Source organism: Thunnus maccoyii, chromosome 22 (genome assembly GCF_910596095.1).
Source record: "Thunnus maccoyii chromosome 22, fThuMac1.1, whole genome shotgun sequence".
Lineage (NCBI taxonomy): Eukaryota > Metazoa > Chordata > Actinopteri > Scombriformes > Scombridae > Thunnus > Thunnus maccoyii.
In genome coordinates, this window is record NC_056554.1 from 6,555,411 (window position 1) to 6,579,958 (window position 24,548).

At 43.8% G+C, this 24,548-nt stretch overlaps 1 protein-coding gene across 4 annotated transcripts in view; it reads left to right on the plus strand.

Moving 5' to 3' along the window:
• The window catches only part of nlgn2a (neuroligin 2a), a 189,984-nt gene that overhangs the window by 9,730 nt on the left and 155,706 nt on the right, over positions 1 to 24,548 (plus strand). Inside the window, exons 4-5 of one of the 4 annotated variants that reach the window (XM_042400727.1) lie at positions 1,979 to 3,717; positions 3,854 to 3,965. The exons of 1 other annotated variant lie outside the window; for it this stretch is intronic. The gene's annotated coding sequence lies outside the window, so the exon portion shown is untranslated. Of the gene's footprint in view, positions 1 to 1,978; positions 3,966 to 24,548 lie in introns of all 4 variants that reach the window. 2 more of the 4 variants (XM_042400728.1, XM_042400730.1) reach the window with 2 other exon arrangements.

Consider the following 24,548-nt stretch of genomic DNA (forward strand, 5'->3'; position numbering starts at 1 on the left):
ATAATCATTGCTGCAGGAACAGGAGGCCAATGAGCACATTTCACTGAAAGTGTGTTTGTGCTATGTGGTTCTTCTTCCTCTCCTGGCACGCTAACGTCCAACTGTGCTAAAGCCCAGTCTCTTTTCCCCTGAAACAGCTTTGTGAATTAAAAGCTCCTGGCATTCGCTAGCTGGAGTTTGTTTTCGGCTATTTGGAATGACATTTGTGCAGGCCTTTTCTCCCACTTAGGAATAATAGTCTGTAATTATGCGTATTATGCGTGCACAGGTGAGTGTGTGTAAGATCAATGCAAGCCGTTTTTTTCCCCTTAAACTGCACCAAAGACCCGCATTCCAATACTACAGTCTTTTGAATGAGTCATAAATGAACAAATAATTGTCTCTCTTTGATAGGCTATTTTAATCTCCGTGACAGTCCAGGCTCTCACATTCTGCAAACACAGAGGGGATTTGTGGGCATGCTCAATAGGTCAGGTTGCAGGAAGGTAAATTAGGCAGAGAGAAAATGGGCTTTCTGCATGCTCTGGGTGCCTTAGACAGAAAGGTTAATGGCTTTATGAGATTGCAATGACATATAATTGCAAACACCTCAGAGCAAACAAATTATTTGATTGTAATATGGCTGAATGTAGCAGTTGTTGCAGCCGGTTGTTAATGGAATATTAAATCCACACGCATGTATATGTGATAGTGGCTTACAGCTGTGTGGACGTGAGTTTTGTAAGTGCTTGTATGTTTGCATTTATGTGACAGTGTACTCATTTGTGTCTGTACATATGTCTCAACACATTACTTTCCCTTGCGGCTGTTCTGTTGCAACTCTTTTACAGCTGTTTTTCTTAGGAAGAGAGAGACAGAAAAAGAGCCTGAGGCAGGTATCTGTAGGGGCCTTGGACCCCGGGGCCACATCAAAGGGCCTGTTGAGTGGTCACTTGTGCGTATATGACTGCGCTAATCTAGCACAACCCCCTATGGGCTGGAGGAATAAGAGCATATACATTGCGGAGGAATTCTCCACAGACCAGTGGCTCTCCCTGAGGCTCCATAGTGGCAAACTGACCTCTAACATAACATACATCACGGCTGGGAGCGTGTGTGTGTGTGTGTGTGTGTGTGTGTGTGTGTGTGTGTGTGTGTGTAGGGAGGGATAGTGTGTTTTTGTCTGTGTTAAAGGAGAGCAAAGGGGACTGTGTGTGTCTTGTCTTGATACATGTGTTTGCTACCGTGTATTGATGTAGTCCATCAGTGGCACACCACAAGGAGTTGTGTGAAACAACAGCATTGTGGTGTGTGTGTGTGTGTGTGTGTGCACGTGTGAATGTGTGTATCTCAGAGTGGGCTCAGCTGTCAAGTCTCCCTGTTGGGCCATTACCTCTGATGCTTGGCTAGGGTCTATCAAGTGTAGGACATCTACGTCACCCCTGCACGTACAGACACACACACATACACACACACAGGCCGTCTACTTCCTCACCTTGGTCTGATGGGATATCACTGAGGGAATGTACATCCACCACCAAAGACAATTTGTCTTGATAGCCAAGATCGTAGCCCCATAGCAGTCTCTCCCTTGCTCTTTCTCTGCCTCCTCTTTGTCCCTGGGGTAGCTGGAGTTATCTGACGGTAAAAAGCAGGACGGGCTGACATGATGTTTGGGCTGATCGACGACAGCCTGGCTCTCCACATGAGTGGAGAAGCGGCCTGTTTCCCTGCCTGGGGTTTATATGAGGAAGTGAATGAACACTGGCACATAGATGTTAAAGCAGTAAATCTTCTCTAAAATGAGATCTGGATGCTGCCTGGGAGCACATGGACATCATTTGGATATTGCTGGGGGTGGCACTCATTATACTTCAGCTTAAGTGACTGCAGATAGTGGCACAAAAGCAAGAAAAGATGGAGCAAAATTCTAAGTCTTTTTTTTTTTTTTTTCTTTTTCCGAGGGGCTTTTATCCTGTGATCTGGGTATTCCTGGCAGGTGTCAGCCCACCAACTGTGGATACATGGCTCTGCAGTCAGGACAGTGACTGAGGCAGATGTTTCGCTGTGTTATGACCCCGGTAATAAAACAGACATGCGGCTGTGCTGCATCCAGAGGAGCAGGTGCTGCCACCACACAGCCATTACCATCTGCATTGATGAGATCAGGGACTGAGCCATGCTGGATGTTAGATGGTTATTATCCCTTAAAGTAAAACATAAAATAAATAAATGTGCAAGCTTGTAATGTCAGCAACTCACCCCCCAAAAAGCAGTATTATATTCCAAAAGGGACTTGTAGTGCTGATTAGTTAGCTCATATCCTAAACTTATTGTATATTATATCATTTTTATCATCTGTGGTATCACTATGAAATTCCTTTAATGCCCCATTTGGCACTCAAAATACTGCTGTTATATTTACCCCTCAATGATTAACATGGTTAGCCTACTATGGGGATTAATTGGGCAGAGATAGTACATATACCCTGTGCTGCACTTGGATAAACCATGATGGAGGGAAGAGAGTGAGGTTAGGATGGATGGAGGGATTCTTAAGTTGGTTGGGTGAACGGGAGGTGGAGGGAAAGCTGCAAGGTGGAGGGATGGATGAGGGGAGTTTGGACTTATGATCTTACTGCACTTTATACTAGATCACTGAACTCCATGCACTTTATCAATGTTTGCACTTTATCACTGTTTGCACTTTATTGCTTATTTCTGTTTATACCAAATATATTTCCTGATGTTGTAAATTTTTGATTGTGAAATCCAATAAAAAGAAAAAAAAGAAAAGAAAAAAATGGGCTAGTATCCCTTTAACGTCCTCTGACGTCATGCTGATGCAGATCTGCCCGGCTGGATGCGAGCGGAGGAGAGGAGAGGGATGCCGAAAAAAAAAATGAAACTCCTCAGCACTAATTTTTCACATCCCTCTGAGAGCATAGAGGGCAACTTTATAATAATTAACGCATATTTTCACCGCTGAATGAACGTGAGAATGCTGTCAACGCGACATATTTTGTAAAAGAAAAACGAGCATATTGAGGTCAGAGGAAAGCGTTGCCGGGGCGACCAGCTTGCTGGGGAGGACACTGCGGCGCGCGTCACACGACGAGGACGAGCGTGCGTGCGTGCCTGCGCGGACGCGCACGCTGAGGCGGTCACGGCATCCACACAGCAGCAGCAGCAGCAGCGGCAGCAGCATCCTCTCACAAGGCTACCGGAGGACCGCGCAGTGCATGTCCGTCGTTACCGAGACGAGCCGAGGCTTGCACCGTGACTTGAACCGGTGCTCGGCGGTGTCGGAGCTCTCCTTCCGGGGATTTATTGAGGATTTATCGACGACCACACAGAAAAACGCTTAAAAACTGAGTAGCCGCGACCATTGGTCAACACAGGTGACACTTGTCGGCTGTCAAATCCGCCGAGTCCCCGCAGACACGTCCGGGTTATTTGGGGGTTATTTAGTCGTTTCGAGGCCTCGATAAAAACAGACACGCTTCCTGAGGCAAAGCGAACTGTCAGCCGAGAAATTAATTAATTTATTGCCGTGCTGGAGAAGACTGAGCCGAGCCGAGTCGAGCCGAGCCTGGCTGCTCGGATGGGGAATCATACTATATCCTGCTGTATGCGGTGTGTAATGCAGTAGAGCAGCTTTATTTGTGGTGTTCAGCCTCCACTGTGATTGTCTCCAGTCATGAAGTCCTACCTGCCGGCCCGGTTGGATTGAACGAGGTAGTGCTGTCGGGGGGGATTTTTGAAGGTGTAATTTTTTTTAAATTATTGTTTTTTTTTTTTATTCAGCTCATGTTTTCTTTTTAGAAAAAAAAACAAACACTTTTTGCTTGCTTGACATTTACCACTGCTCCAGGAAGGTTTTGGGAAGAGGACGAGGAGGAGGAGGAGGAGGACAAAACCTCGGGAAAAAAAACATCAGTGGGAATCTGGCAGCCCACCAGCACCCGTGGATCACAAATTAACAGGTAGGCTGAGGTTTACATGGTCAGTGCTAATTTCTACTGAGATGATTCTCACTAACAAAATCCTAGTTAGACATGCCAAATTAGAGTAAAATTATATATATTTATATATATAAAAATTATATATATTTATATATATAATTTCATCCTAATTTTCATTAAATTTCCATTTTCAATTGTATGTGTGGGTTCAAGGGGTTTTGATACCTACATTAGAAAAAAAGAGGATCAAAATCAGCAAATTGGGACTAAATGTGTTTTTTCTGTATAAATATTTCATAATTTCAATTATCTGTTGCCTACATGTAGTCTCTAAAATACACATTTAAAAAATCATACAGATGAATGTTGTCAACAGCACAGTGATGAAAGCATTCCCAGTTTTCCAAAACATGTCTTGAATGAATATTCATCTTGCACAATTTCTGTCCGTTCAGTAGTGATTTTGCAGCATATTTCTGTATGTTGTACGTGTGTGTATTTGCTGTGTGGTTGTGTCAAACCTGTTGTGGATGATTCGTGCCTCATGCAGGTGAAGTGCTCTTTCTTAACAGTGGGGATGCATCCTCCTCTGTACCATTAATGAGGACCTGGACTCAGAGCTCCTCTGCTGGAATGAGAGAAACAGAGGCAGCTATTCAGGCAGGCTGAGCTCATTTCTCTGTCTTGTCCTCGTACATGCAGGATTTGTATCTTGTTAATCAAAGTGCTTTGCTGAGATCGAATCAATGCTAGTTCAGTCGCTGCACATATGGCCGTCGTCGTGCATATGTCTTTCATTGTGTATTGTGAGGAACACGAGAGAAATGAGAGGAAGGGGAAATTTTGCTCGTAAACTAGTTTGTCTTGCAGACCGATGATTGAAATGATGCACACACACATATACACAAATGTCCTCCTTCAAGAGTGAAACCATCCCTCAACTTAATATGAGCTTCTTGTCAGTGGGTCTTTATACTCAAAAGACCCAGGAAACGCCATGGCCATGAGAACATATTCCCCTAAATGCTCTTCTCCACACACACACACACACAAATAGATGCACATACACAGCACGAAGAATGGGGCGCATTTATATGCTGTGGCTGGTGTTGTGGGGCATTCGGATCAGCAGGGCCCTGCTAGATGATAGAATTCAGCAGGGACAAGAAGACCTCTGTTCTTATCTGCACGACGACGAGAAGGGGAAGGCAGCTCCGCTCAGCTCAGCTCTCTCCTTGGTTTAGGCAGCTAGCCTGCCCTATATAGCAGAGAGGGACGTCTACTCTGTGGGGAGAAAGCATTTTAATGGAGGCGAGGGGAAAAAATGTGCGACTATCCTCGCGCTAAATAGATGTTGTCACAGAGGAGTTGTTATTTATCCGGATGGCGGCTGGCTGGAAACTTTGAAGACCTGTGGAGATGTTAAAGGGGGATAAAGTGCCACCTTTATCCCCCTGCTAATGCAGTGTGAAGAGTGATTGCAGGCATTTGTGTGTGTGAGAGAGAAATATGTGCACAGTGAAAGGGAGAAAAAAAAAATGAAAGAGAGAGGGGGAGAGAGACTGTATAGTATTTCTGCAGCAGTGCTACACAGCGCTGCTATTCTGTCTGTTCATCCGCTGTCAGTTACTGATTACAAAAACGCTAAAGACAGGCGGCCTTGACGAAGATGCCCGCGCACGTCTCCTCATGTGTGCGAGCATCTTGAACGTGTCCTAACCAAATGCACGCAGGGCCCCAGAAAACATCGCTCAATGCCATCCATCCCGGGCAAGGTGCAGCAAAGCTGGAGGCAGATGGGGCTGAAACGTTCAAAGCGTGCCGCCTGATAGATTGATGGTTCCTAGCGCGGGTCGCTAAGCAGTCAACAGATGCAGGCTTGTGTTTTGACAGGGTAGGTTGGAATGGTCATCACACACACAAATTATTCTCCTTTGCAAAATCCTTTAGAAGGCTGTTAACTGCTGCTAATTTTATACCTCCCTATCTTTTACTGTTGATAAATCAGTGACAGTGGGCCCCCTGAGTGGGTTAGGATGTTTGCTTAGTGTGGAAATGACAGCAGTTGCTACTAATTTTAGGTGAGAGATGTCATCTGTCTAGTTTAAAAAAAAAAACTTCAGGATTATGGCAACTGACAGGTTGACTGGAGAACAGGAGAATCTCCTGATGAACGCTGGTGAAATGAAATGTTTGTTAAGCAAAGACGAAATGAATTAGTAAAGCCAAGGCTGGCTGAACACACAAGTCCTCAGGGAGGCGCTGTTGTTTATGTCTCCCTTCTGTTAAAGAAAGGAACTATTTGTTTCAGCCAACTTTGAAGATGCACAAATGTTTTTTTTTTTTTTCTTCTCACGGCTGCTGGCAGATTTTGATGTCCCCAACGGCAGGAATTTGTCACTTACATTTCAGCTAACTTCCTGCTAGGGTTTCCAATGTGACAGATTCTACAGTTCTACACCTGACTTCATAACTGACAAATTGTGGAAACGATTTGTTAAGGTGCGAGCGTGGTAGACGGATACATAATTCAGTGAAAGTAACAGAGACATGTGTCTCACTGGAAATACTGGACAATGTGAGTTGAAGTGTGTCTTGTTGTTGTGACTTTATCTTGGTCCACTGCTACACTACTGGACTGGAGAGACTGTTGAAGGTTGTTGACACTACTACTGATGAAAAAATAAATCTGATTCAGTGGAAAAGCTCTACAATTAATGCTTTTTTTCCCCTTAAGCTCCAGTCTCTCCATGTAAGTGTCCTCTTCATGTGTTTGGTGTCATGTGTAGGCTATCACCCTCTACCCAAATGAAACTAAATCAACTTTTAGACTACTTCCCTCCTCTACTAAGACAGTATGCTTTTGTAAGACTGTATACACTCAGCATGGCTTCTTTATCGCCTTTATTCCTCATTCATGTATTCATTTGTTTCTCCTCTCCATCCGTTCGTGGCCGACCCATTCATTTGATTCAAAGGGAGCCTGGCTGTTTTTTTTTTTGCGAGGAGTGTGTGTCGTTGCTATGGCAGCATCTTTTTGGAAGGATAAGCCCTGCGAAGATCAGCGTTTTAAACCTGAAGCTTGTGTTTTGTTTCGGGCCTGTTCGTATGTGTGCTCCAGCATTTTCTCTGTGTATATTAAGGATGCAAAATTAATCAAAAAAAACCACTGGCATCACCATATTGACTGCTGCGATGTCCAAATTGCTGGGGGGTGCATTTTTTTTCTTTGTGATAAAGCCCAATAAACAATGTTCTCTGGTGCTTTGCAGAATCCAGACATGAAATCGTTATGACCAAATATTTTATTATATTTAAAATGAGCAAAGCTAAGCATTAGCATGTCTTAATTACTTCAGTTTTTGCAGCTGGGAATGACGATGCCTTGCATATGTTGCAGGTTTATTGTTTCATTTAGTGATATGGAGTCCAAGAGTGTGCAGATGCATGCTATTGATCAGACAGTTATCTTTCAGTTATTGAAAAAGTAAAGATTATAGTATTTCTTGATATTCTTCCAAGACAAGTTGCTCCGTCTTCTTCTCCACTCAGCATGTCAGTGTGTCTGTTTTGTTGCAGTGCTCTTGTGCTGGTCTTCCACAGACCCCCCTCTCCCCCACCCACAGTGGCCCATCTCTCTCCTTTCTCTGAGCCTGTTGAATCAGATCTCTAGGGTGCAGGATGGAGTCGAGGGGTTACAGCCATCGCTTGTCTCAGCTCCATCCTTCCCCTCTCTTTTCTCTCTGCTTCCGCTTTTTCTGTATCTTGCGATATTTTTGCTATTTTGTTTGTCCCTTCTCATTATTTCTTGCTCCCTGTCTTTCCCTCACACATTCTCTCCAAACATCTCTCCTTCCTTCCCCACCCTTAGTCTTCAAACCCTGATGTCGTCCGTCTACCTGCGGCGAACAGCTCCCGTCGTGTCCCCGGTGGGCTCATTAAGGTTAGATCAAGGTTGAACACTCTCTGACACATTTTGATCGACAAAACCTGATGTTGGCTTCCCGAGCGTCCAGCCAACAGCAGCAGCAGCAACCTTCACATCACCACCCCTCCCACCCTCCGCCAGAACCAGCCTGACCACCAGCCAAGATCAATGAACATTTACTCCTCTTTTCTTAAAAGAGATAAAAGCCAAAGGAAGACAAAGAGATAGAGAGAAACCACCCAGAACATCCATCAGCCAGCTCTGAACTGCTAGCTCCCCTCTAAAGTTTGACAGAGCAGGAGGTTGGATATAGGCACACATCCCCTCTTACAATAGAAAACCTGCAAAGAGTAAAACCACTATTGAGTGTTTTTTCAACAAGTAATTTCTTTCATAATAGAGGTGCAAGGCTACAATGGGATTTCATGCCTCTGTGTTGCAGAGTCGAGCCCTGAATAGAAAGCGTGATACAGATTTGATGGAATCAACAGAACTGGAGTCAGCAACAGCTGGGATTAAATACATCCTGCTTTCCGGCCAATCAGATTGACTGACAGTTGGAATCCATGTCGCTCTAAGCAGTGCAGCTCATCCCTCTGGTGAACTGGGTGACTCCCTGTATTTCTCTGGTGCATCCATGGGAATTCTACCTGTGTGCTTCTTTTTTTTTTTTGCCCTTAATACCCCTTTGCAATCCTTTTCATAGTCCAGGGATTTCATACACAAATCTCACAACAACATAACTTTGGAGATTAATGTGTTTATGAAAAAAATTTTTTTTTTTGGTCCCCCCCTGTATTATTCATTTCAGTCTCGTACGTCTCTCACACACACCGTACACCCCATCGATGAGGACATGGAGATATCGAGTGAGTTATGGTATCGACAGCGTCTCAAGGTCAAGAGTAGCCACATCCTTGCAGACATCCCGTAGCAAACCCTCAGCATTGCAAACAAGCTCTGGGTCAACGAGACTGGAAACAGGCAGGTATGCGCGCTGATATAGCTGCCCTCTTACCCCCAGACACATACAGAGAGAGAGGAGGAGAGAATGCTCTCTGCAAGTCAAGTGACCACGGATGTCACAAGGAATCGGAAAAAGAGAGGAGGAAGCGAGCCGAAGAGCAAACTGGAGGGTGTTTTTGGAAAAGGAGTATACAGTACAACAGGGAGAGAGAGAGAGGAGAGGAGAGGAATGCCACATTACAACACCACCGTCTCTATTTTGCACTCCTAACATCTGCTATATGCTACCTCTTCCCTGCTGTTAGTATGGGCTGACACACCACCACACATATTAGTATGAGCTGTCAGCTGAAGCCCTAACAACTAGCTAGAGAAAGACCAGTTGAATGGTAATGCTGGAAAAAAAAAAAGAAAGCAGCAGCAGTAGCGGCTGTGTTGGCCAACATGCTGAAGTGTTATCACTGTGGCAGCACTGTATAATGATGAGGGTTGTTATGAAACACACATTTTTTCTCTCTCTCTTGCTTTGGCACACACACACACACACACACTGAGCACCAGTCTCTAGTCAGTCGACCGTAATGAGTCTCCGTGGCGGCATAGCCAGCGACTGTCCCGTGAAAAAAGGCTAGGCCATTATCCGTTTGATGTTCATCTGTTGACTTAAGTGACGACGGGTCACAGTGGTTGGGTTTTAGGCACGGCCAGAGCTGCCGGCTAATGGCAACACTCGAGGATGCAGAGATACCGCCGGCTACTGTCGATCTCCCAGAGGTTGCTGCCGCTGTTCAGAGTTCTGCCTCGAGGAGCACTGGATGAGCTGTTTTCAGCAATATACTCACTCGCCTTCTCTACTGTCAAGACATCTTATATATAAGGTGTGGATGCATGCCGCGCGCAGTTTCACGTCACCTCCTCAACCTTACCTTAAAAGCGGGCCTCAACCTCCTTTCCCCCCCCGAACAAACGAAGCATTTCAAGTACTTCCGTATGCCGTCTAGCTCCGGTTGATGCATTGTTAGGCTGCTGGGCTGTAGCTGTCGTGATGGCGGCCGCTAATGAAAAGAATAAGCCTGTTCTTACATAGTAAATTAGGATGTCTCTTTCTTGCGTGTGTGTGTGTGTGTGTGTGTGTGTGCGTATGCTGGTTAGGGACGAAAGCAGAGGCCCGACAGTGATGAATGAGCACCAGAATGGTAGTGTTACACTTTCACGCTCGATGATGCCAAGCAGGCAATGATCGTTGTTGTTATTGTCACAATCAGCAAAGAAAACACTAATCCTCAGGATGAACAGGAACACACACACACACACACACACACACATATGAACAGACACACAACGGTGGAAAGGTTCTGCCTCTGTGCACACACTAAAGAGCAAACGCCTCTAAACCTTTGGCACGCCTTTCTCCTTTGATTTGTTTTAACTAAAGGCGCTCTCTTGTTGTTTTCTTTCAATATTTAAGGATGTGGCCCGTGTATCCTCTATTCCTCATAGAAAACAATTTGTGTTGGTTGAATCATTCATCTGCGGCTCTTCACACTGTCTCTCAAGGCTGAAGCAATTCCTCCGCTGACAAATGGCAGCAGAGGAAGAGGCGCTAAATTCCAATCTGTGTGGATCACTCCTGGGCCAAACACCGCAGCATGAGCAGATTTCCGTGGACTATAGCCGCACAGGTAGCAGCTCACAGCACCAGGAACATAAATGTCAGTGTTCTGACTCGTACTGAACTTTATTGAGTGTGCACTTATCTGCTACCCTTAGGCTACAGTATCTTGGTGAAAATGACTCATCTTCCCTGTGCAGTGCCCTTCATAAGTCCCCTCTGACTCGCTCGAATGTACCTGGTGTTAGAAAAGGTGTAAGAAAGACGGGAAAAAAAAGTGTAAAGAACAGGGGTGCAGATTTTATGGTTTCGGATTCAAGGATTTAAGGAGCAAGAAGGTTCAAATTATGGATGTAAAAGATTAGAAATGCAAGTATAGGGAGCATGGACTATAAGGGTAAAAGGGACAGGAATGTAGGTGGTATGCAAAGAGGGGAACAGTTCACCATTAGCGGAAGAAAGATAGGGTCTTGTCAACTTAATTAGCCAGGGTAAGGGAGTGTAACCTTGATCACACGCTAGTGGCTAACGGCTAATGAGTGGTGAGATTGCTTCGCTGGGATATCTGTTGGCGTGTATCGTTTTTAGACGGCGGGAATGAGGTGGGATCAGGTACGGGGGTGTTGCTGCAAAGACGAAGACACGGGAAGAAAGCAAGCGGAGCTCCCCTGGTGCCCACATGAAACGAGCTCTTTCCATTTGGGTTTAAACTCCAGGGGCTTGGAAATAAGAAGGGGGAATAGGAGAAGGGGGCGGCGATAGAGAAGGCTGCAAGTCAGCAGGATTTCACTGGCCCTGTTTCTTTCTGCCTGTTTCTCTCTCTCCTTTTGTGTGGAATAAACACATTTCAAAGGATGAGCTCTATCCCTCTCACTGGAGAACGTGCTTCACATTCTGGAATACAGAACAGCCGCAAGGGTTGTGTGTGTGTGTGTGTGTTGTGTAAGTACAGTTGATGGGTATGTGTGTGCATGACGCTCGTATTCCTCCTATCGAGATTTTGTTGACAAGTAAATATCTGAAGTGATTTTCCAAAGGTCTCTGAAAGGCTGCTCCATAGATTGCGCTCTTGACATCTTATTTTGCTCGACTTTGACAAATCTGAAGAGGTGGAGTTGTATTGATTCTGTAGGTGAGCCAATAGTTCAAAATCATCAGCGGCGTGAAGAAATTCCCATCAGAGAAGTATTGGATGGATCCAGTCAATTAAGTAAAGCAAACAAGAGGATTTAACTCCCTGAGTAGACTCCATGTCCTCCAGATCTTAAGTAGTCAAAATCTGTCTACTTCTTCTGTTGTCACCCTCCTAACCTCCATCCATCTGCCCTTCCATCCCGCCCCCCTATCTCCATTGCCACTGGCGACTCATTCCAGCCCCTGCCCTCTCCATTTTCTCCTCTCTCCACTTAATTAACCCATTGATCAGGACGCACATAAATTAGCCCTCTGGAGAGGCCCTCATAGAGCACTCTCCCCCCTTGTCTCACACCCCTCACCCAAAGCCGTTCTTTCATTCGCCACAATGTTACAAACAAGGTCCCCGGGCCACCTTAAGCTGCAGTTGTGTCATCGTCTGAAGCCAAATGGATTTTTCAAAATTTAAGTCGATTCAGCTGCTCATAGATTTACAACAGGGTCGCGAAAGCTGGAGAGAGTTGAAAGTGGAATTAAGGAGAAGGGAGTTGGTCAGGGAGGGGGGGTCCAATGAGCACTTGCACAACCCCTCAATTCATTAGACTCACATAGCTCAACCTTTTCATGGTACCCCTCTTGTGTCTGCAAATGTTTCCCCCTTCCTTCCTCTCTCTCTCTCTCTCTGTTGCTCTCCGCCTGACCTGAGCAGGGTGCCGGGTGCCTGCTCAGAGATTTGCCCAATTAGGAGGATCTCAGAGATCATTATTGAGGAAGGCCTCTGTAACACCCCCTCCCTCAACATCCTCTCGCCTATTTATTCCATTTCCGTCCTGCCTCTTCACTCTTTCTCCTGTTTACATCGCTTGTACCCTCTTAACAAGTTCCGCCCTCTCATCATTCTCCGCCACAACATCTTTCATTGTTTGTCTTTTCCATTTAGCCCACTCACTTCTATCATTATAACATACCTTCCTTCTTACACGTTTCTCCCTTTACAGTATGTACTCCTACTTTATCTTGACTGTCATCCTCACGCTAACCCTTGCTACTCTCCCTCCGCATCCTCACCCTTCCTTAGGTTGGTAATGTTTCATCTGTGCCTTGCCCCATGGTGCGTCACACCCTTTGCCCTCTTGTCTAGTTTTCACTCCGGCCTAACAGAGTGTTTAGTGCTAAATGGATCTGAACCAGGAACATGTGTTAGTTATAGTCCTGCTCAGGGTGGGTGGATGGTTTGATTTAAAGACCTTTTCTCACCGGTACATGATTCATTAATATATCTAGAGGTCTCCTGCCAGGGCCACAGCCAGGGATGGAAATTTTCACTGAGCCAGAAGCTATGTGTGCAGAATGCTTTGGCAAACTGCAGAGGGGGATATATACAGCATATATAGTACTATGAAGCTCACACAGGGTAGAGCCTGTGTGGCATAGAGGAAATATATGGCTCTGCTGGGTGCTTCATCAACACTCAGCAGTGGTGCCAATTGCTGGGGGGAAGCCAGTGAGGGATCATGTCTTTGTTGCTGCACTGGTGGGTCCTACACATTGATCACAGTGCCCGTGTGGAATGGAATGGGACCTTATAGTGTAAACCTTTGGCTAACATCAAACCCTACCAGTGGATCGTGTCACTTGCTTGTAAAAAAAAAAAAGACTAAAAGATGTATGGGAAGAGGTCGTACCTGCTCACGACCCACAGAGCTCAACAGCGACAAGGCCTACAGTATGTCGACCATTACAATGTGTAGAGAAAGTCCAAAAAAAAAAAAGAAACTCTCATGACATTTTTTGATTCACTCTTACTGCACAACCATTTTGGATGTTTGTTATGTCGATATTCCTTGCACCAAGTGCTACCACTGCTCTTATTAAAAGAATAGCTCTTACAATAGTGCCTACAGGGTTGAGAAGAGCTGAGCATGCCCAAGAGTGGTGGATGGATACTTTCCTGCTCATGTGGTGGCCTACTGTTGCCAAGGCTTGAGGGAAAAGATACTGCCATGTGTGACTTCAGAAATCCAACTCATGGGGTCTTCAGTGGGGTTTTATATATATATATATATATATATATATATATATATATATATTTCTGTGTAATGGGAAAACGGGAGCAAAATGTCAAAATGTGTGTGCACATGTGTTTTTTTGAGCATATTATGAAAATTAAGCACAGCAGTGGCTTCTATTACCTGCTGTTAATATCTGGGGGAGTGTGAGACTTAAGTTCTGTTGAAGAAAGTTGTCCTCTTTGTTGTCTGACCACATCTTGTTGTACTTTGCAGAACTGCTTACTCCTGCATGCCTAAGTGGCTCTCATAGCTCAGCCTGTCACGCACATGCACACACACAAGGACACACACATGAAGGTTTACTTGCCTCTAGCATATTTCACTATAGCTGTCACTACAGCATAAGAGTAAATATGTTTTAGGGAATAATCTGATCTGCCAAGTGCCCTCAGTACCTCACGAGTCTTTTCTGTACAACAGTTATAATGCTATTACATTTACTCTTGTCAAAGCCAGACTTCAAGGTCAGTCACGACAGACAGGGATTTAGAGCCACTGAGCAGAGAACAAGTTAAACATTGTGGTTTTACGCATTAGAGTAAAATGGTTCCCAAGGGTTCTACGAGTCAAGGTCAGTGATAACGCTATCATACAGAGACGTGGGGGTCGGTGTAATATTAAACATCACTACAACTTTATCCCTGGAGTAACAGAGTCTATAGAGATTAGCTTACCTGTCACCCCTTCAGTCAGCATGTTTATGCATAATGTTATACTGTATAAAGAATCTTATTTACAATTGTTATTTACTCGGATATTGTCAATAAGCTTAAGCCTGTTTACATCCGGTGTTTTCATCACTTGTGTAATGTCAGTTTCCATGGAAATGCAGTATTCTACACATTCACCAATGCACAGCTGTGTAGACGCCAGGGCTGTGATGATACATGTACTGTACTCCTCCTAAACCGTTCAGTACAGTACCTTTAGTTTGATATGTGACTTATTTCAAGTTGATCGCCCATATGAAGCGAATAAGTATAGTGTTATTGGCCTAATGCAGCTTAATCGCATTTTATATTGTGGCACAAACATAAATAGCAGTAATAGTGTGAGACCCATCCGGAAAGCATAACTGTGTGTTTTCTTTTAATTGACCGCTTTTAGTCAGCATGTACAGCTCACAGTAGAGTGATCACCAATGAATTTGAAGATGCTCACACATTATTTACATCCCATGTTTTGGAGTATTATGGTTTCGGGAGTAAATTACAACAAAACTGGATAAATAGTAGTGGATCAGATGGAAATTGTGTTGAATAGGGATGCCACTGGTTAATCACCAAAAATCAATATGAGTGAGAAGAAATGTAATGTGTAATGAAAACATACTGAACCATAAGCTGTAAACCACCATACGTATTCAAGTTCGAAGCTATTGAATAGTTACACTATAAGGAGATACATCTTTTTAGAGCTTATCTCTAAAAAGACCTTATTTCAGATGTTAGCCATGAATTACCCCGTGTGAACAGGCTTCATGACACATGATTCTTTAGAAACCCTCCCCTTCCACCTACTGTACCTTAATCCCCACCATTATCCTCAACCTGGAAGCAGTGAAGTGGTGGTAAATTATGACTTGTAGTCAGTCATCATCATAAAGCTCTGTTCAGCTGACACCAGCCTTCCAACCCCAGCTGCAAGTACTCAGCACAAGACCAGGGGGAAGGGCTCTTTTCATTCCGGTTTCATCCCTCTGGAGTTCCCTGAGAATATCCATCCTCAAAATGTTTTAATCCACCCGGTTACAGTAGAATTTGGTACTTATTTTGCCCTTTTTCTTTAGTTCCAAATCACCTCATACAAGTTTAGAGTTTAATTTACTGTATGTCAGCCTAAATGGTAGTTAGGAGTTAGGGTTATTCGGCCTCTACCACATCCCTGCTGCCAGTGCTCCTTGTTGAACAGTGACACACCAAATCGGAACCAACATCCAGTCTACCATGTTATCTCGAACTGATGCATGATGGGTACAGACTCTGGCGTAAAGCAGGGATCATCATTCACTTGGCCGTCTGTGTGTCTGTGATGGAATAGCTGCCATGGCGTGGGATTATTGTCAGCTCTTTGTGCCATTATGGACGACAAACGAAGCCCTCATCCGCATATAAAAAGGTGTTCTGCATTGACTGAGAAATAACTGAAAGCAAGAAAAAAAAAGATACTTATATAGAGAGAAAGTCAGGGTGGTAAAGTTTGAGCTCTGAGCGTTGAAATTGCACAGGTAGAAACATTTGTGTGCATGTTTGCGTTCTCACCCTCTCTAAATTCCGTACCACACGCACACAGAGCAAACACTCTAACTACAAATGTCATGGGCTAAAACTGCAACAGACACTGCTTGGTGCATAAATGCGCACACACATTTGAATACCAATAGCCTACTTCCATTGCTTGTGCTTGAATGCCCGGCGTTCCTCACTAAGCCTCGTTTTATTTTGAATACACACACATGTGCACATAACATATACACACAAAATTACACTCACTGTAATACATACACTCGCAGTAACGAAGCCAACCACATTCTGTACACACACACACACCTGCACAGAAACAATGTGCATACCACACAGATATCACATACCACATAACCTCCTCTCAAGGGTGAAGGAATGATACAGTTATGTGTTGCATCTGTTCGTCGCATTTGTGGCATAAATGTCACATCAATGGCTGGCTTTGCCAAAAATTCACCAGCCGGCCTAATGCAGGTCTTCATCAAACATCTCACTGTGGCTGTTTCTGCTTGTGCTGTTCCCCTCTGCAGCATCTCTAACCGATCCACTGAACAAAGAGCTCCAAATATCTCCAGATCTTGTTGTGTCGACTTGTTTTTATAGAAGAATAGCACCACTAATAAAGCTCCACTAACTCAGCGATTAACACATCTAAATTCCTATAAGTTCTTTACAATAAAAGCCTTCCGTTAGTTTGTCAGCAGAAAGCTTTTAATATGAAGCAGCAACAGAAGGAAATGTTCTCATCAGCGGTAACTTAACACTGCTCCGATATGGCTGAAAGCTTATAAGGAATCTTATCAGTGTTTATTTGAATTCACAACACAACCCACTCTCAGGTTACCAAAATTTGGCACTGATTGATCTAATGAATAGGTACTCGTTAATACCAACGTAATTTCGAGTTCGGTACCCAACCCTACATATAAGCTTTTGACATCACTGGATGCAGTCCTAGCCTCCCTTTCCACCCAGTTCTTGCACACAGACTCATACACACACACAGGCACAGGCTCCTCATGACTTTCCCATCCATTTCTCCTCTTCTTCCTCCATGCTAGCTGCTCATTTCTGTGTGGTCTTCACTTATGTAAGGCCCAAAGCAGGTGTTGCCAAAAGATTGTGTTTTTCAAGCAATTTCTGGGCACAGGTGGACATAGACAGTCAAAGCAACACATCAACGCTCCCCAGACGATCCTGCCGTTTGGGGGCCCAGATGTTTCTGCTCTGGCAGGAACGGACCTGAGTGTGTGTGTGTGTGTGTGTGTGTGTATATGCGCATACTAGGGTGTATTTGTGTTATAAGCACTTCACACTGACATTGCAGGAAAATCACAGATGCAAGGCAGCAAAATAATACGATTGTATCTGCACACAAGCTGTCATAAATACATTTATCATGCACTTAAAGACTATTGTGACACTACTTTAATAGCCTCAGGCAGGATATCTGCCTCTTGCAGTATACATTTTTCTCCATCATGCCACACAACATACATGCCGCATTTCATAAATGCTGTGCGGATGAAGATAAACATCTTATAGGCTACATGTTTATCTGCAGGTCAATGCAGTGCTGGAACATTGTCTGTGATAGCGGCACTCAGCCGATAAGAAACAAAATGGGATCTGGAGCGTGGCTGGGCCTTGGCGATGAGACATTTGGTCAGTATACACATACGTGCGTGTGTGTTTTGGCGCATGAATGGTGTATGATGTGGAGATTAGAACCCTATTTCAATGATAACGATGGCTTTTAGAGAGTGACGTGTAGCCTGATGGATGCTGCCGCTCTGATGTAAAGGATTATCCCATTACTGAGACCTGGGCATTAGCACTCAGCCACTCACCTCAGGGAATGACAGACGGAGAGAAAGGGAGGGAAGGGGAGAAAATGGAGGGACATAGTGCGATAGGGAAGGGGGTTGGAAGAATGAGGAAGAAAGTGAAAGTGATGGAAAAGGGAATGAGAGGGAGATAGAGGCAGGGAGATGATGAAGGAGCATAAAGGGAAGGGTTGAAAGAGCAGGGATGAAGTGAGAGACTGAGCTTTGCTGCATGGATAGAAATAGAAAGGGGCAAGAAGCAGCAGCAGAAAGAGAAACCAAGACAAGACATTAAAAGGGGGGAGAAGGGGAAAGCTGGAACACTAGATAAAAGCCGATGATGAAGATTTGATAGTGTGGCTGTGAAAGAGATAGAGAGTGCATTAGGGAACAAAACCATGAATGATGCATCAAAGAAAGGACTGTTTGAGTTATTGGGGCTGGAGCGGGGTGGGGGGGGTGGGGATGGGGTGGTGGGTCGCTTGAAAAGAGAATTTTATAAAAAGGGGGAAAAGAAAAGGCGATTGGCAACAAAAGAGAAATGGAGGATTACTGAGGACGGCAGCAAGATGAAGAAAAGATGGAATGAAGGGGAAATATGTGAGATTAGAGGCAACAGAGAGGAGTTATTCCTGGACCAGTGTGACAGGAAGAGAGGACAAGATGAATAAGGCAGAGATGAGCGAAGAAGGTGATGTGTGCACGAGCAGAAAAAAGGAGAGCTAGAGGGAGAAACGCAAGAAAGCAGAGCATATGGCCGCAGCGAGAGAAAGAGAGAAAGGCTGATGAAAACAGACGACAGGTCATTATTCTGTCAACCTCTTTCTCTTGTGGATTGATCCAATGATCCGGCTCGCCTACACACTCATGCACACACACACACACACTCACACCGGGGCAATAGACTTTGAACCTGCATTGATTTGATTGGGGTCCTGTCTGGTCCTATGTTTACTTGTTGTTTACGAGTTCTGTGTACAGCACGTCAGCACACACACACCCACACATGTACATACAACACTGTGGTTTACAGCCTGACTCCAGCATTGCCCTTGAATGTGTCCACATTGCAAACACAAGCTTCTATCATCCATACCGGATCCATAAATTCAGGGCTCTTAGTTTGTTAAAACTGACAAATAGGGGACTATAAACCGACTGTCAACAACAAACCAACAAACATAAGATTATCAATATGTTTCATGGGGGTCACTTGTAGTAGGGTCATTCCTATAAAAGACTATGTTTACTGTACGCAGGAGCTGTTTCATTAAAATCAGGCATAAAATTATTTTTACAGGTGGTGCAGGTGGTGCTCAATGGTTATGTGCTGTCACTACAATAATAATCAGCCAGAACAACCATTAAGAATATCCAGTAGCCCAGTGATATTAAATATGACACAATGGTTGGCTTCGTTTTTGGCTTTCTTTGCAGATTTGTAGGGTATCTGTCCTTGTACACGCTGTTTGGCAGTTGGCTTTAAATGTTAGAAACGCACACTGTAGCACAGTTTGTTGTTTTGACTTTGGATTCGAGTGGGTTGTATCTCTGTTAGATATAGCCAGCAGGTAAGCTGTACAGCATGCTGTTGCTTTTTTAGCATAGCTGAGTGCAGTAGCTCAAGCTGAGAAGGGATGAAATAATATCTGTTTCTTTGATGATATCTTTAGAAGTTACGCTAGTGGAAGTTGCCGCCCAAACCTGAGTGGGAGTTAGGTGAGTCGGGGAGCACACTGACAGTTCGAGTCAAATACGAAATGGCTGCGAGTGATTATATTGTATGTAAGGAGAAGGCAATAAACATCAAAGATGCAGTGATTAAATATAATTGCAGTCAGATTGATTTTATAACTTTTATCACTGTGACTTTGATCATTATGCGTTCTCTGAAGTGTTTAATGTCTAAAGAGGAGCTAAAGCTATGCACTTTAAAATATAGCTTTGCAGCACCTTAAGCCTTAAAGTAGAATATTGCATTCAGGTTTGGCTAAGAGTGACTTTGTTAAGGACATCTTAGTCAAAACTTTGCAAAAACAAGGTCAAACAACCAGATGTGTCAACAGATACATTAGTATAACTGGACAAGAATTAGAATGTAAATACATACAAGGTAATATTATATAAGTCTGTACAGAACATCACAGTACTCCCAGTTTTCCATTTAGTAATCTAATGTTCAATGTACAGAACAGTCAGCTGTAGCATGCAGATGTGCTGTGCCAGTACATGATATATGCCGTCTGGTCAAAGGGCGCTCATGACAGAGAGACACAGAGAACATGTGCCAGATGTCAGGCTTGTGATAATACTGCATGTTGAACCCTGCTGCACACACATGTACATGTGTAAGAGTGATATCATCTCCAACATGGAAACATTCACCTGTCATCTGTGGGATGCTGTTTTCTGCCTCCATCCACCTCTCTTGATTTTTCTGGAAGAGTGACAGGGCTTAATTTGTCTCTAAATGATCGCAGCCAGAGCCCGTCAGCCAGCTGAAAATTTGTCATTTTTTTGTCCACAAAGACAGCGAGAGGGAAGGACTGAGCCAGCCGATAGGGAGCGGACGATGCTGGGAAGCCATCGGCCAATGGAGTCCATGCAATTAGTCTCTTTACTTGTGCCAATCAGAGGATCAATTAGGCCATTGTTTCTCAGCTGGGGGTCCGTTGACCCCTAGTGGTCTGTGGTGTAATTGCAAGGGGTCTAAGAAAGAATGAAATATGAATTTCAAAAAGATCCTATGGCCTTTACAGACATACCGTATTACCTCAAATAGTGAGCAGGGCCTTTATTTACCTTAACTGCAGAAGGTAACAGGCTTTTATTTGAAGCAGGCTTGTTTTAGAGGCAGGCCTTTACTCCTAATTCTCTCTGTTTAATAGTATAATTGGTTATATTTCAGTAGGAACCCTCATTTGGGGAGGTGGGGGGGTGATCACTCAAAATATGCACGGGGTCCAGTACCCAAAAAAAGTTGAGAACCACTGAATTAGGCCATATGTGGTAAAGGCCCACATAGTAGTCTGTCTCCAGGGGCCTGCTGGGTATAAAACAATCAGATTGTGAGAGATTGACTGGAGAGTGATAAGAGGGAGGAAGTGAAAGGGAGGTGTGTGAAGGAGAGATGAGTGTCACACACAGTCTTAACACGAAGCACCGTCCCTGCTGGCAGCGATTGTTTTATGAAACGGCAATTTCAGCACCCTGTACTCAACACAAATCTGCCCAGTTTTGTAACAGAGTAGTTTTGTGTCACTTCTACTATCTCACCTGTGACAAAATATTAGTTTTTTTTTTAGCCTACTAATTTCCAAGAAGACAATTTAACCTCCAAACATTTAAAGAGAGGAGAAAGGAGGAAAATGGAAGAGAAATTGCTATATAGGGTATTGAAATTGCTTTTGGAATAGCTTCTGTTTTAACATAAAGTGCATCATTATATTTAATGGAGAGACAAACTATAGTGAGATTGTGGTGCAACAGCAAATGTTACAAAGTGAGTAGGTAATGTAAATCTTATCAAAAACTAAATAGAGACATCAAGTGAAGTGCATGTACAGAATGTGAATGGACACATTGAATGCATTAAGGGAGAGCTTCCCTTTATGCTTAAGTGGAAAACCTTGAACGCGGAACACATTTCTAACATGGAGCGTGTCAATGTAGTGAAACATACTGTAGCTTTTGAACATCAGAAACACTAAAATCAAGAGTATAGCTGTTATTTCAACGGTCTGATACATCTTTGCATCACAGGTTGATTGTCATGCACTGCGAGCTTGAAAATTACACGCTGTATGGTGCTGTCATGTAAATAAGAAAAAGGAATAAGCAATCATGACTTTGTGCATCCCTCATCTTAAAAACTGCCTGAACTATACTCAGAATTGGCACACACACATACACAAAAGAAATAGGTACATTATGTTCCATCTCATCAGGTGGGCCTGCTTCTTCATTACACTTTTATTATCACCGATATTAATTGTCCCGTCTTTACGAGTTGCAAAGCTCTTTGTGGCTCGGCTCTATTAAAGTAATTGGACAGCATTCTTTGTTTATGAGTTGTGGACGAGCCGACTCGGTCGGGTCATTGCCACTGTGGCGCCTGTGAGACCGAAAGCTGGTCGCTCCAGGAATAACCTCACGATCGATCACAGAGCTCGGAGATAGAGACAACTCTGAAGAATGTAAGGAGTCACGCACTCCCAATATGAACCGAGGATACAAAGAAGAGCAATATTTTCTTGGCGTCTTCTGGCGAGCGTACATTTGTCCATGTTTGACTTTGAAACATTTTTGGTGTCTGATTAAAAATGGGCTGATAAAACAGATGTCTCCAAATTGCAGTGTGGTTACTAGAGTACTCCCACAGCACTAGTACTGTTGGAACTAGTGCTGCCAGTCTCTTCATTAACTGAAGCAGAGCTCAGCCCTGGCAACAGACACACACACACTTAGGAAGACACTGGGGGGGCCCTGGAGGGTGAGGGATCACACACACACACACACACACATACACAGCAGCACACACATATGCAGGCATGTGTACAACTGGACACATGAGAGCGTACAAATCCTAATGTGCACGGTGGAAGGGACACTCATATTAACACAGAGATCACTCATTGTAAGCCTCACCTGCACAAATACAACACCTCCAAAAACACACACACACACACACACACACACACACACTCTTACCTCTTACCCTGCTCTTCACACCAAACCTGTCAAGTGGTTGAGAAAAGAGTTAGAGAGGCTTGGAGTCAAGATGGCCCCGGTTGATTAGGAAGTAGCAGTCGTTTACCTCCTTGTGTAAAGACGATAATGACAACTCTAACAGCCCCTCGGCCACAGTGGACCGGTGCTGAGGACCTGTGGAGAGGAGCTGGAGTGGCTGGTGGGTGGAGGTTTGGCTCTTCAGGTTGAAGGGCGCTCAGCGATACCAGTGGTGAACTTATTGTTAAACAAGCTCTGGGTCGTCCAGTGCCGTCCTGGGAATAGTGAAGGATTCAGAGGGAGTGGAGGAGACGACAATGGAAGGATGATGAAAATCTGATGAGGACGATTAAAATGTAGTGGGTTTTTTTTACAACGAGTGCATGGTGGCCTACTGTACTCAACATGTTATATCATGTCAGTGAAAGCTTGTACACAACCATAACAAGTAGTTTAAAGACGGCACTCCTGGGGAAAAGCTGTGTTACATGTTGAAAGATGAGCACATATAATAGGCAGGATGTAATGAAAGAGTTGCATTATGGACATTTAAGGGTATTTAGTTTGGCGGGAGCTTTATTTTTTTAACCAATCAGTAGCGATTGTCCCGTCGTGTCATTTTCAGTCGACACAAGTTGTGGTAGCAGTTGCTCGGAGAAGATAACTTAACATTTGTCATTTCGATCAAGCTGTTTTTTGCCATCCCACTCCTCCATGTCTCTCCTCTCTCATGACAGGCAGCGTTTTCCTCCTCCTTTCTGGGACGACTCTCTTTATATTGCCAGCCCTCTTTCTCCCGCATGGCTCCCATTTCTCCTGACTAGGCATCTCCTGGCCAGATATTACCAATAGTCCCCCGTGTCAGAGTGCAGTGTGGGAGGGAGATAAGCAGATATTAGCCAGCCTTGCCATCAGCAGAACGGACCCAGGGGGGATGGGCCGGTGCGAGGCTTGGCTGAGCATCAGTAGGCACTGAAGGGCAGACACTGGCGAGGACAGTCGAGACCTGCTTCTGCCAACAAAGGTTGGGGAGGAAATTGATTACATGTCATAGTGGGGCTACAGTAATCTGATTTCAGGAAAACCAATATCTGTAATCACACGTATGCAACAGTAATTAGACTAGAAATATGAATCTTAACTCAAGCAAGTGCAGCTTTTGTGCTGCACAGCCTTTTCTTAAGACTCATAGTTGATTTACCATTATAATTGGGTTACAGTAAGTTTCCAAACACAGTGTACAATTGCAAAATATGCCATATTCAAGTCAAAGTACAGCCACATGGTACACATTAACCACAACATTAAAATACATTTTATACAAAATTTCAGTCTCGGTTATGATACAATTCTGAAAACTGTCAAGCTGAAACGATTTGTTGCTTAACTGATTAGTCAATCAATCATCATCATTGTCAGAATAATTGAATAGCTGTATGTTTGGCTTGTTTTAGCTGGACAAAACTAGCTCAGACTGTAGGAAACTGATTTGACACAATTTTTAGACTTTTGTAGACTAAATGATTGATCAATTCATCAAAAAAGTAATTATTACATGAATCAGTTGTCAAAATAGTCATTAGTTGCAGCACTAACACTGTTTAAAATGTTTGTTCTGCAATTTCTCATTATTTAATGTCTGACATATACACTGACAATATGTGATAAGCTAATATTAGATGGTAATATTGGCTTTGCCTTTTCAATGTATTAGACAGGCTCTAACAGACCCTTTTCACTGAATACATTTTGACATGTTATAGAAGAAAAAGCACATGTAAACAGTAAAATTAATGATGGTTAAATTCCATTTAGCTGCTCCAGTCTGATGGTCTTGTACTGGTATTGTACATGCTGGCGTACTGGGACACAACAGAACGGAGAATGAAGCCATCATTAATGTTATTAGTAACACCTGGGCCTTTCCTGCCATGATAGGTGAAAATGCCCACTTTAAACAAGACCCATCTAAAATCCTGTTTATTTACTGTCATGGAATATTGATTGATGGGACGTTTGATAGTTAGATTTGCTGCCCAAACAAACAGTTTATCCAAAATACAAACTTAATCAGAATAAGAACTGCTTGCCGGAC